Source organism: Lissotriton helveticus, chromosome 2_1 (genome assembly GCF_964261635.1).
Source record: "Lissotriton helveticus chromosome 2_1, aLisHel1.1, whole genome shotgun sequence".
Classification (NCBI taxonomy): domain Eukaryota; kingdom Metazoa; phylum Chordata; class Amphibia; order Caudata; family Salamandridae; genus Lissotriton; species Lissotriton helveticus.
The window spans coordinates 1,886,447,540-1,886,461,366 of record NC_136059.1 but is presented as its reverse complement, the minus strand read 5'-3'; the positions used below and the strand labels follow the sequence as shown (position 1 = coordinate 1,886,461,366).

The window sequence follows — 13,827 nt, the reverse complement described above, 5'->3', positions numbered from 1 at the left end:
TGTACGTGTACATTTCCATCTCACAGTTTACTGCTATGTTAGATGTAATTGGCCTGTTTCTGTGCATGAGCGGACCCAGTTGTGTCCTCTGTTCTGCAGTGTCGGGGTTGCACATTGTACCACATTGTCGTCTATGTGAATGTGCTGTTATTGCTATGTGTGTGTGCTGCAGTGTGCCAAGGGGTACAGGGACATGATCCAGGGTCATTGTGGGTGTGCAGAGTGCTGCACATTGTTGTGCATGTGTGCCATTGTGTCCATCTCCCCCGTCCCCCAGTCCCTGGTCGTTACTCACCCTGTTGATGTTGTGTCAGGTCCTATTGAGCTGTGTACGGACTCCCAACTCCTTGCACCGTCTGCACACCGATGATTGTGGCCACCATTTCCTCCAGCTCCTCTGGTGGTGCAGGACTCCCACCTCATGTCGCCGTTGCTGCCTTCCTATTGGCAGTGGGTTTGTGCTTGGTTTGGCTTTTCACATCATGCCAGTGCCTCTTGGCCTCCTCCATTGGCCTCCTCGACACTCCAACTGCATTCACGTTTGTCTAATTGTAGTTCAGTTGATGGTAGTGATCTGTCACCTCCGTGACGCTGATCTGGTTTTCCTGCGGACTGCACCCCGTCTTCCTCTCCCTCTTCTCCATGGCTTTCCCCGACCCGTTGTTCCTTGTTGGTCGTCTGTGGGGTTTGTGGGATTCGCATTAACCTCTGCACTCAGTCCGGGTGCATCCATTGTGTTCTGCCATTTCTTTTTGTTTCCTTTTGTTTTTGTTCTGCTTTTATGGTACCTTTTCCCGCTTGACACGTGGAGATTGCAGACCTGTTGCTGGTTTTCACTGCTTTTGTATCCTGATTGGCCTCATTGCGAGTTTTTTTGCGTTTGTGTTTCACATTTTTGCTGCTTTGCGTTGTCTTTATCACGGACATTTGATGCGTTATCGTTAGTCTATTGCATGGGACTGCCGGGTTGAGAATACGACGTTGACAGGTATTTTCCATGATAGACTGCGATGTGATGAGTTGCATTAAGCTAATTTTGTGGTAATTATCACGCGTTCTTGAGAATATGCCCCCAGTTATTTAAAATAGCACTGGAACAGACATACTACAGGTCAAACATTGCTACATCAACCCAAAGTGGACTGCACATGATTGTGAATCCTCATATAAACACAAACCAAAAACTGTTAAAGTGTGCTTAAACAGGCCGCTTCTACTGAGCAAACCTCCAACCAAAAAGGGTCTAGTCCATTATTTTAAGTTCAGGAACACAGGAGAAACAAAATATCAAACATTATTAATGTTGATAAGTTGAGCTGGAATGTTTATTTCATGTTTGAACACCATGATCGTGGTACATTTTTTAATTTATACAGTAGGCTAGAAAAAGTCAGTAAGTCACAATACTTAGAAACCAGAGGCGCAAAAGCAATAAAAAGTCAGCGTCAGCATTCTCTTTTCCAACTAGTCTTTAAATATCAAAAATCTCTGGAATAAACATAGGCTTCTCTTTTTTAAATATTCGTTAAAAAAAATTATTCTTTGAGCAGAAACATAGATATAATGAATGCAATAAATTTGAAAAAAATAAAATAAATATACGTCACTGTATACATATTAAATTAGATACAACTGATATGTATAAAGTGAAGCATGCCGAATTTCGCAATTAAATACGACTATATCAAATTACCGTAAGCTTCTATGTGTGGATCTTTCCATAAAGTGAAACATGCTTATTTATCATTTGAATAAGGTACGAGAGAATTATCCGTGACACAGACTACTGAAGTGCAAGCAGTTACAATTTAATAAAGTGCAGTGCTTTTCAACCCATGTAATACTAAAGTGCGGTCCTTAAGTGCATTTTCTTTCTTTTTAAAAAATGTATTTATTTATTTCCTTTTTTTTTCATTTTAAAAAAAATAAATCTTTTTTTTGGGTTCTGGTTGAAACTTTGTATTACTTTACGGCACTAGTTTTCTGGAATGATCTCCAACCTCTCCATGAATTTCTATACAGTAGTAAATCTTTTAATGGCATCTACTTTCTTAGCATATGTTTCCTCAAAAATTCCTAGTGCTTATCATTTTATTAAACCATTCCTGATAAGTAGGTCCTTTTTGGGGCTGCCAATTCTGAAGTATCAGAGAACGTGCAACAAGGGAAGCAATTGCTATAAATGACTCCTCCCCCCTTAGCGTTGCTAGGTTTTGTCTCTGGCTAGCGATACCAAAAAGTGCTATAGCTTCCTCAGGATCCAGTCTTTTCTGTAATCCACAGGTTAGAGCAGAAAAGATCCTTTCCCAAAATTGTCCTAGCTTTGGGCAGGTGAAAAAAGTGAGGAGCCATCCTCCCTCACCTGCCAACTGTCAGCGAAAACATCTACTCTCAATTTCCGGACGTATCTTATGAAGAGCATTGGGAGTATAATACCCATCCAGCATGACAAAAAAGCCATTCTTTTAAAATTTGCTGCTCTTCAGGCATTACATCCTAATTGTGAAATGGCTTGCCAATCCCTATTTGGGAGCATACATTGTGTCTCCTGAGTCACTTTTTCTAGGAATTTATTAACCACCATTGGCTCCCCTTGGAACCGTAAAAGACAATACCAATTCCCCACCCCTCTTAACTTTCCTCCAAATAGCGCAGCCACTAGTGAAGTTGGGCCAGAAATAGATGGGACACTGCACTTAATTAACAGCTCTATAATCTGTACAAATCCCAAAAAAAGGAGTTGCTCCAGTCTCCACACCTATCTTGGACCTCTAGCCAGGTAATAACTCTGCCACCAACTAAAAAGTGCCCTAACTCCTTCAAACCACAGATGTTTCAAAAACCTTAGATGGCTGCTCTGTATTTGGAGCCCCAAGCTATTACATTCTGCTAGTTTTAAATATTCAAACGCAATGGAACAAACCTGCTTGGAATAAAACGTTTGAAGTCTAGAAGTGCATTCCTACAAAGTCTTATACCTTGTTTTTTGGGGGAGTTTAGCTGTTTTAATAAGTACCAGAATTTGCGATCCAGCTTCCTGCACCATTTTGTCCAAAAGGAAGTTATCAACTGCTCCCTTACAGTCGACTAAATGGACTATTAGATCTAGAATGTACTCATTTGGGGAAGTGCAAGCCCACACTGAATAATGTCAAGTTGGAGCACTGCGCATTTGACCCTCGGCGCCTTCTTACTCTAAACAAATTTTCTGTACATTGTTTCCAACTTTTTAAAATAGCTCATATTCATTTTTATAGGGACATTTGTACAACGAAATACAAGTAAGGGTAAAATTGATTTTTTTTTAAGCGCAACACAACCTATCAATGTGAGTGGTAGTAACGACCACTCTTCCAACAACCTCTTGATTTTTTCCCCGCATAACTTCACAATTCAGTTTATATATTTGATGTACTGGTTAGTGACGTGTATCCCTAAATATTGGATTGGACTAGGAGTAAGGGCTTGGCGTTTAAGATTATTGGGGAGAAAATCACTCGAGTATTTAATTGTTAAAATTGTAGACTTTTTGCTATTAATTATATACCCTCCAATAATTCAATTGTGCAAATTCTGCTAATGTTAATTCCATATTCTGTCTTTCCGGACTACAATAGATGATAATGTCATCCACAAACAACTCTAGTTTGGCCATTCCAAGAATTGGTGCTTTTATCACCCCAATATTACGAATTCTGGTGGCCAGGGGTTTGATTAAAACATGTGAAGAGCACGGGGGACAGAGGGTACCCCTGCCAAGTCCCCCGATTAATGCTCACTATCCCAGCCAGGTTAGAGTTAATAAACACCTGTGCCCCTTGATAAATATTACATTGCATATTTATAATCTGGGGGAATCCCATACCTTCCCAGGCCATAACACAGAGCATCCCAATTTACCAAATCAAACGCATATTCTGCGCCAACCATCATAATAAGTGCTGGAGTTTGATTGCTATTAAAAAAATCAAATGCCTGGACTAAAAACCCTGTATTTGTGGACATTATCAGCCCTGCAACAAACTCTGTCTGATCATTGTGGATCACTTTTTGTGCCAGAGGAGTAAAGCACGGCGCCCAGATTTTCCTTAGAATGTTATAGTCCAAGGTAAGTAAACTGATCGGTCTATATGAATTGAAGTCTCTAGGGTTTTTACCCTTCTTTACAAAACTGACAATAATTGATTCTTTAAAAGCTGTAAGTACCAAACCACTCGATTTCACATAGTTAAAAAGCTCTACTAAAAAGGGTTTTAATTCCTCGGCAAACACTGTATAAAATTCTACTGGCAGCCTATCATTTCCGCACACTTTTCCTCCTGACATTTTGCCCAGGGCTAACTGAATTTTGGCTTTTGAAATATCTACTTGGATCTCTTCTACCTGGGTATTCGATAAATGCGGGAGGTTACTGTCGTGAAAGTATAGGCTGATTGCCTCCTGCCCCACCCTATATTTGGAGGCATATAACTGATCATAGTGCTCCACAAACACTTGGGCAATCCTTTCCTTGTCATTCAACTGAACTCATGAACCCAGTTCCAATACCTCGGTAATTAATGCTGCTTCCTGTTTCACTTTAGTCGACCAGGCCAGGAGTTTGCCTACCATTTGGCACTTTTCATAAACTCGCTACTGGAATGTCCGAAAGCTATTAATTCCTTCTATAATAAAAAACTCTTGTAACTCCTGCTTTGCTTCATCCAGCTGCCTCTCGACTCCCTTAATGAGGCATTCTTCTGCAATAACGCAGTATCTACTGCCAGCTGAAGTTCAACTATGAGAGTCCTACGAATTTTAGACTGTGCGAACATAAGGGCCACCATCTGCACGCGGACTGAGGCCTTGAAGGCTGTTCAGACTGAAAAAGTTCAGCTGTGCCCATATTGTCCTTAAAAATTCTTGAATCCATTTTCTCATGGCAATTACCCATTGTTGGTTTGAGAGAAGGAGTCGATCCATCAGCCACCTGGACCTTATCCTCCTGCCCTCCTCTATTTCTATTTCTAATTTGACCAAACAATGCACTGAAAATGAATTAGCCCCCATACCTGAGCCAGAATATTTCAAAGAATGAGAAATTAAAAATAAATCAATATGGGAAGTTGACTGAAATTGTCAGTAGTAGCAGGTATATTCTAGTTCTTCCCGACAGGCTCTACACCATGGATCCAGCAATTTTAATTTTGCTTTATGACATCTATTACCTTTTTAGTTTATGGCTTGAGTTGTATTTAATTTTTGTTCGAAGCATCCTTAGTCAGGTCTTGAATATAGGAATAAAAAGTTTTGGAGTGTTTGTTTTCAAGTGGGTTTCTTGAAGAAAAAGAACTTGTGGTGAAAAAGCAGCTAACCATCTTATCATCCCTTCATACTTTTGTTTGTTCAATACTCCATGTACATTGATCGATATTATCTGAAATTTAAACGCCATCTCTGTGATTCATGCCCAGATATTGCAATATTCCAATCAATAATCTAATTTCCCAAACCCTCTTCACCATGATTCTGCAAATTTTTTTCCTCTTTGCACCCCAACCCCACACCCTCCCTGCAGCATACCCCTCCCTTGAGATGGGAATAAGTCTGCAGAACCATTCTCCACCCTCCCCGGATTGACTCCCTTGTGGGGTACCATGGAACCGCACCCTAAGTGACCCATCCCCCTCCCTCAAACAGCCTTTCACCTTACACTTAATAATATTTTCTATTCTTGAGTTGAGATTTCTCTCAGAAAGATCCTGAGCTTCCTCTATATTCGCGAACATATGGAGCTTCCCTTTCCCTAATACCCTTAACTTTGATTGTTGAGCTATTGCGGCCTGGGTGCCCTATGCCTTAAAAAGAGCTAACAATTTAACAACCTCTTTTCACTGTTGTGCAGCAACTGCAGACATATCAGCATAAATCGGACCACTAGAAACATCATTGATCGAAAATTGTCTCTTCTGGATTGCTTTAGTTAATATTTGCTCTTTGATGCATTAATCTGCAAAGTTGATCAAAATTGTTTGTGGTACCTTAGAGTTCGGAAAAGGGTGTGTGGGCACCCGATGCGCTCTTGTTATAGTGAGATCGCCAGCGAATTCTGGTGGCACACTCTTCTCGATAAAAGTCTCGACCCATTGGAGAGTTTGGGACCCTTTGCTCCCTTCTGGGACCCCCACTATACGCAGGTTAGTGCACCTCAAATGATTCTCGAGCTCCTCGAGTTTACTCCAGAGTAAAATATTTTCTTTTTTAACAAGGTTCACCTGCTGCTGCATAATTTTCATTTGGTCTTCTAGGTGTGGGATCCTTGTTTCTGCTTCTTGTATCCTTACAAGAAAACTGCCCACTGCCTCCTCGATCTTTGAGAGGCACTGATGAAGAGAAACTATCTCATTAGCTTGATTCATCCTGAGCTCTCTTATCTCTTCTAAAATAAGGTTCAACATGGTTTTTATGTCACATTGTAAGAGAGTTTTCTCTTCTTGAGATTGTTTTGAGGACCCTCCAATTACTTTTTGAACTCATGCTTGCTGTCCTGCAGCAGCTGGCCCTACTTTACTTAACGAGTGGGACTGACGGTGTGGTGGTGGTTACAGGAGTGGCAAAGCCTGCAGGGACAACTGTGATGATAACTGTACCAGAAAAGGTTGAGGTAGCTGAGCCTGTTTTCCTTTCGAAGGGAGCTATGTTCACCCTCCCATTCCTGGATGTCCTGTTGACCCAAGGAGGAATGATCACTTAGAGAAGAACTAGCTTGCGTCTCATCAGGGCCCCCTTGTAGTATCGCAGACACAGCCGGAGTGGCCAAGGCTGCTTTGCCTTTAGAGAATAGCGGATACTCCTTGGTGTTTTAGTGACTCAGATTAATAATTTTCTCCTTTGTTGGTTCTTGTGAAGGAGGAGGAGGAGAGTCTTCTTTTACTTTTCTGCCTTCCTGTGCCCACTCAATTTAATCGAGATTTTCTGGTGTTTTATCATGTGGGCCCGGCCCTTCCTCTGGTCTCTTTCTTTCATCTAACCCTCCTTGAGTTATGCTCTCCATAGCTGGGACCCCTGATTCAAAGTCCTTTCTGGATTCTGGTGGCTCCTCTTCTAAGCTCACTGAACTTCAGTTTATATTTGAACCAGACCGTGCTCTTTGGCTGTGCTCTGCTCTTGTTGCAGCTGATGCTGCCTTCAAGTGAGCTGCTCGCGTTTTTGCTTTGAGGCTCACGGCTTAGGATTCTAACTTCTACCTACTAAACCTACAGGTTTTTGAATGTGGGATAAGTGGGTTTTCAAGCTCTCAGCAAAAACAATGCAATGCTATCCAAAGATGGGCATTACAAGATACTTTTTCTGTGGCATTGATTTTAACACAAGCTTTCTATAGAATTTTCTAATCTGTTGCTACGGATGTCAATACACTGGAAAAAAATTAATCCACTGCAATTTAGAAGATTTGAATGTAATCAGAAATGTGGGAATTCACTAACCAGCGACTGCTCATTTGTTGGAAAAACATAATAACATTTCTAAAGTCATACTATTGATGGCTTTCTGTGCCATGCACAATACTTCTTGTAGTGAATTATTATTGAGATAACTAGAGTTGAAAGTCATAATCTCTTTTTGTAATCAAATATTTAGAGTTGAAGGGACGTGGATAAAGCACATAAAACCATTATTCAAAATGTACACCTACATATGCTTAGAAAGCAAGAAAGATATAGGAGTATTGAGAAGTAGAATGGAAAACTAGTTATAATTCGCCTTCTGACAAAACTCCCACTATGTTGAGGGAAGCTGTTCTTCAGGCCTGCAAAAGCCATGAATAATTAGGCAGAAATAATCATGGTGTAACCTTTCAGTGATTATGAGTTCAGCATCATTTGATTTTCTACTTGTCATATATTCAATTGCGAATTCCACCTTATGTTGACTCATTAATTGATTCCTGTCCTGATTTAACATTTCCAGATATGAATAGATATTTATGGTACAATTATTATTATAACTCTATTTATATTGTGTGGACCTCACCACATGGGTAGGGCATCACTTTGCATTTAACAACAGATTACACAGAACTGGTTAGCCACACAGAGAGCTCTAGCTACAGGTGTAGAAGAGACTAGAAGTAACTACTAGAAAAACTGAACAAAGAACGCATTTAATAGCGAAAATGAGAGTCCATTCATTGCCCAATTTACGATGTAGTCTGAATAGGTGATTTCTAGCAATTATGGGAGGCTAGGATGTTTGAACTGAGTCTGAGTTCTACTTGGATATTGTTCTTTGTTCCGGGATCTTTGCAAGAGCAGGCTCGGTTCAGAGGTTTGATTTGTTGTCATCAGGAATTTAAGAAGTGTTAATTTGCCTCTAATATTTCTCTTGTGGTGTGGAGTTTTCTTTTTAGTTAAGGTACTTTGAAATCAACCATTGCCTTTAGTGCCAGCCATCGGAGGGCTCTTAGAATGGGTGTGGTGTTGTCTGATGTTTATGCTCCCTTGACCAGCCATGAAGTGGGATGCTGAATGTTTTCGAGAGACACCGCAGAGATATTGGGAATGCCACCTAAGATGGTGTTGCTGGTGGAAGTTTTGAGTTTCTTAGCGTGTGAAGTTGGAATAATGCAGTTTTGGCTAGCTTAGAAATGTGAGGTTGCATGGTTATTTTTTGGTTGATGATAAATTCATGTGATTTTGCTGATGGAACCAGAGTGTGAGAGATAGCAACAAAAGAGAGCGTGTGAAGGAAATATTGTACTGGGGAGAAGGTTCTCGTTAACTATAGTAATGTAAGCTCAGTTTCAGTGAGTTTAATTTAAAAGAACATGTTTATCCAGTCTGTTAGTTTTACCAGGAAATAATTATTCTAGGGTATACAATATTTTAATGTGAATGGAAAATAGTTGCTGCCTCTCTCCATCTGGTCTGATTTTTCTTTGCTTTCGATCTCATTCACTAACCTTTCCCCCTTGTATTTCTTACCCACAGACTTTCAGCTGTCTTATGGAAAACAGACCTATTGAACCCAATATAGACTTCGGCCCAGGTTTCTAAAATCTCTGTTGTGACTTTGTGCATTTAGAATGTTAGTGCTGCATCTTATTTAGAATGGGTTGCGGTGCAATGATGGGCAAATGTGAAAAATGTTTTGAAATGCAACACAAAACCCCAACGTATGCCAGAAGTGTTGAAAAAGCTACACAAAGTATTGCTAAACATACACAACGACTAAGGAAAGGAGTACCACGAAAAATCTACGTCTCGAGGGTACCTCATGAGCACTGGAGGTACTTCAGGATCCAACCCCGAAGGGACCCCTGGAAGGAAGACTGTGGGGAAGAATAAAAAAAATAACACACGAAAAGTTTGAGATTTTAATTTTAGCGGTGGCAAGAATTGAGAATTAGCTCTTTGTTATTCCTAAATTTCCTTAAGCTAAGAATGCTGAGTTACTGAAAGGCACAGTTGGCAAAATAAATGCATCTGGTACCTACAGCCAGGACTGTAGAAGAGTGTAAAAAGTGGTAGTACGACTATAAATGTAGATCAAAGTAATATTCAGTTGTGAACCGTCATGCTACCATTGCAACAGAGGGTGGCCCAGAGTTACATATACTGCTAACAATTCTGGAGGAGCAAATTGCACATGTAATTGGACAATTGATGGTTGATTGTCTTGAAGAGCCAGACACCGCTGACCTTGAGGAAACTGTAAGCTAAACAAAATGAGAAACCAAGACAAATCAGAAGTTCAGCTAATAATTATGTAATATGTGAATATTAAGAAGTGCTTTTATTCATAATGCCTTCATTGTAATTATGGGCTTCAGTCAGCAACAGATAGTTTAAATAAATACTGTCACAAACTTTATTCAGGATAAAAAGGTTTACTTAGCAAAAGGCAATGTGCTAAAAAATGTATTAATATTTTAGAATAAAGTACGTCTCAATTGTCTTCCTGTCATGTTGACATAAACAATTTACTAATAAATATGAGGTATTACTTCATGTATTTGGGTTGATGCTCTAGCACAAATAGCATTCATTGACCGGCTATACTTACATGTATTGGTTTATGGAAAGACTAGTGATAGCAAACATTCTCAAACAAGTTGCCTTCAAACACGTTCAAAATGAATGTGAATTCATAAAAGAATTTGTGTGAGAAATAGTCTATGTTAAGAAGAATTGAGATTTTCTTAGCTAGATTAATTTATTGTATTTTATATTTAGATCCAGTCTTCAGAATATTTAAGACTTAAACATTTCACAGCCATTGACTGTCAATGCTGTATGTATGTCTCTAGCAGGCCTACAACCCTGCTTTTCAAAGCATAAAGTAATGGTTGAATTCGTCTTTGTTGAACAGAACTGGAGTGGGGAGCTATCAAGAGAAGAGCAGACACTCTTTATTGACGCTTCGATGGGGGAGGACTGGGAGTTTCCGACTCCGAATGTTACTATTTGGCCACCCAACTCCAGAATGCGGGTGAATGGTTCAGCCCAGGTGCCTCCTTTGAGCTCACCTATTTGAAGGGCGGACTGACCCTTATGATGCTTGAAGAATGCACACTAGATAAGAAATGCAGCCCCAACATGTCTCTTTCCTATTGTGGGTAGCACAACATAACTGCCACCTCTACTTGCGATGGAGGTCCGAGGTGGCCCCATATTCATTTGAGTCAGTGGTGTGCAAGCTCCAGCACTTCTCCCAACTGGCTGAAAAGGCTCGACGGATCTCAGTGGGCCTAAACATTAATAAACACACTAAGAGACCGAAATGACACTGGTCCCCTCATGCCTTTTAATTAAATATTACAAGTGCATGTCCTTCTTTCCTGGGCAATTCCAGACCCATGCAGCTTTGACTAAAGCTATAGCACTTACATGGGGAAGTGGGAGGGAGGTGGGATATCCACCAATTAAGGCATTTATGTTAATGCTATGGATGATGGGAAACTCAGGTAGACATTTAACTACACTGGATTACATAGCCATAAGGACCACTACATCCAAAACACTGACCTCCATAAGAGCCAATAGGACCTGGGTGAAAGACCTACTGCTGCAGAATTGAGTCGGGCCCTTCAGCATGTATACCACATCTAAATAAATGCCCATCTTAAACTATTTCCATGTAATTATATCTATACAACATACCTAACGCCTACTGAAATGCATGTCATGTACCTGTTGTGACCTCGATGCGACCAAGATAGGGCTACATTCGGGCACATGGTCTGGTCTTGCAGGGTCATAAGACGCTGGGGAGAAGAGGTCTCTATCCAATTAGCTGAGAGGACGAGGAAAAATTGATTGGGTTGACAGAAATCTGTTTGCTGAAGCTTATGAAAAGAACTAAAGCCGAAGGACCACTATTAAGTTCATAGGTGTGGCCCTGACCCTCGCCAAATAGCCATGAACTGGAGATCTCCATTGACTCTGGACTTGAGGCAATACAGAACAGACCTATATGAATTTGCCAAGGTGCAGTCAGGCTTAATCTCTCGCTGGCGATAGAGCTAGACCCACAGAGATGCTTGACTGGAAGCCGTCCTCAAGGCCATCAAACTCAAATGTGACACTCTACCATCCTAAAAGAAAACATCAACACACATTTCAGCCAAAGATAAGATAGCTGAGCAAAGATCAAATTTGATGGAACTGGATCTCCCCCTGCTCCTTCCAATGAATTAAAGACATGTTGGGCACCGGGGCACCCACCACAAAACAAAACTTGTCTGGCTCCTGCAAGTAAGCCTTCAAGGGCCACAATGGCCCTGGCATTCTCCCCGCAGCTCCAATTGATTAACGATGTGCCGGTGCCCAGGTGGGCACCAAGGCCCCCACCACAAAACAAAAATTAGCTGGCCTACGCTGGGGAGCTAGCAGTACTGGGGGGGCCTGGGTGTCCCCATGTAGCACTAATGTATTTGCTATATGTGGGTGCTCCAGATGGGCACTGAGGCACCCACCAAAAAGAGTGACTGGTGCTTGCCAGTGTGCCGGGAAAGGACACAGAGGCCCTCCGGTTCCACCCACAGTGCCTAACAAAAAAAAGCTGTGGGTGTTCTGGGTGTGACCGTGACACCCACAAATATAATAAAAAATAGATACTGAGAGAGATATAACAAATGATAAATGAGCAACTGGAGCCGTTAATTTATGATTCACTGCTCTGCCAGGAACACCCCAAAATGCCTCAATTGTCTAATTTAGAGATATATTTTCATGCATGGTGGTGCACTAAACTGACCAGAGGAACTGCCAGCATTTTCTTAAGTATTGTGGTAGGCTGCAGGAGTACAGTAGCCTTCCCTCCAGAAATACTTACAAAATTCACCCTATGTTTCCTGGGGTAGCTATAAGACAATCCCAGGAAAAGTTGTTTATTTTTTTGAGCGTTTCAATAGATTGAGTTTTTGCTCTTCTGCTTTTGAATACAGGGACCCCTAGAAGTTGGTCATATGGCCCCATTTTGTGACTTGATGAGTGTAAAAGATAAAGTCTCACACTTGTATAATATCGTTTTGAATAAAAATGCTTTATTTAAGTGTTTGTTGAATGAAATACAATCACCCCTTTTTGCAAAATTTAAATCACTTAGTATGCAAGGATTATTTGCTTTTTGGAACCTCCAGTTTTGGACTTTTTACTGTGGGATAGTCTCACTACATGTGTCTCACCCACGGTAATCACTTGGCAAATAGACTGCATGTATTTACCACCAGTGCCTTCCTTTGAATATAAGAAAGCTGCAATGCAGCAAGGGTAAGAGGCACTTGGATGGTTATAAGTGAACATGTGTGCATACATGTGTGCATACATGTGTCGCCATGTGTGTGGGCTGCACATGTGAGACTACTGTCATGTGCAGCACAGTAATTACACAAAGATAAGGTATCCTAGCGTGGGTGAGGTTTGCAAAAAGTTCCTGTAGCACTCTACAGAAGTACACTTGAAAGTTGTTGTGAACTTATTTATGTGCAGTGTTTTGAGGTGGAGAGATCACCCACTCCCCATTTGGATGACCTAAATCACCCAGTTTGTACAAAGAATGTGTTTCCCCAGCACACACTAATGTCAACATGTATCACCAACAATTCTTGTCTTTCGTTGTATTTGTTAGGTTTATTCTCATATGTTCTTGTTTAGTTGTTTTGTTTGCCTATTTTTAGCCAACACGTGTTTTGTCACCCATGGCAAGTGGCTGAGACTTCCTCAGGGCTGTTTCATCAGTATGCTTACTGTTGTCTTTTAACCGGTTGTAATTACGTCCCGGTTTCCCCAAATAGCTCTTTGTCTTCATTAGTTTTTATCTCCCAATCATATCAGTATTATCCCTTATTATTTGTGGTCATCCGTTTTATGAATATGTAATGTTACATCGCATTCGATACATAGCATGCTATTACAACACGGTCGTTACAACGACCGATTTGTTACATTGCATACCATTACACCGCAAATCGTTACAAAGATTCGCTGTCGGGGGCGCTGGATGTTGGAAACGTATAATTTACTATTCCACCTCCAGTCTGTGCAACAGTAGTGAAGGTGTTGGATTTTAAATCCAACACCTTCCGCCCCCTACAGCAAGTAATTGTAATGACTTGCGTTGTAATGGTTTACTATGTAACAATGCGATCATTGTAATGACTGCATTGTAATGCCATGCGATGTATCGCATGTGATGTAAAGGATGTCTCCCTCGTTTTACCACCTTCCGAATGTTTGCTCATGCAGCCTTCCTGCATCCCAGCGAGTACCCTTTGACCAAGCCTACTCACTGGGACGACGGAGGGCTGCACAAGCAAACACTTGGAAGGCGGTAAAACGGATGACA

General features: G+C 40.9%; 1 long non-coding RNA gene across 1 annotated transcript in view; it reads left to right on the top strand.

Moving 5' to 3' along the window:
* The window catches only part of LOC144819971 (uncharacterized), a 71,292-nt gene extending 61,227 nt beyond the window's left edge, over positions 1-10,065 (top strand). The window contains exon 4 of the long non-coding RNA XR_013607648.1: positions 8,970-10,065. This is a non-coding gene — a long non-coding RNA (uncharacterized LOC144819971). The remainder of the gene's footprint in view (positions 1-8,969) is intronic.
* The last annotated feature ends 3,762 nt before the right edge of the window (positions 10,066-13,827 follow it).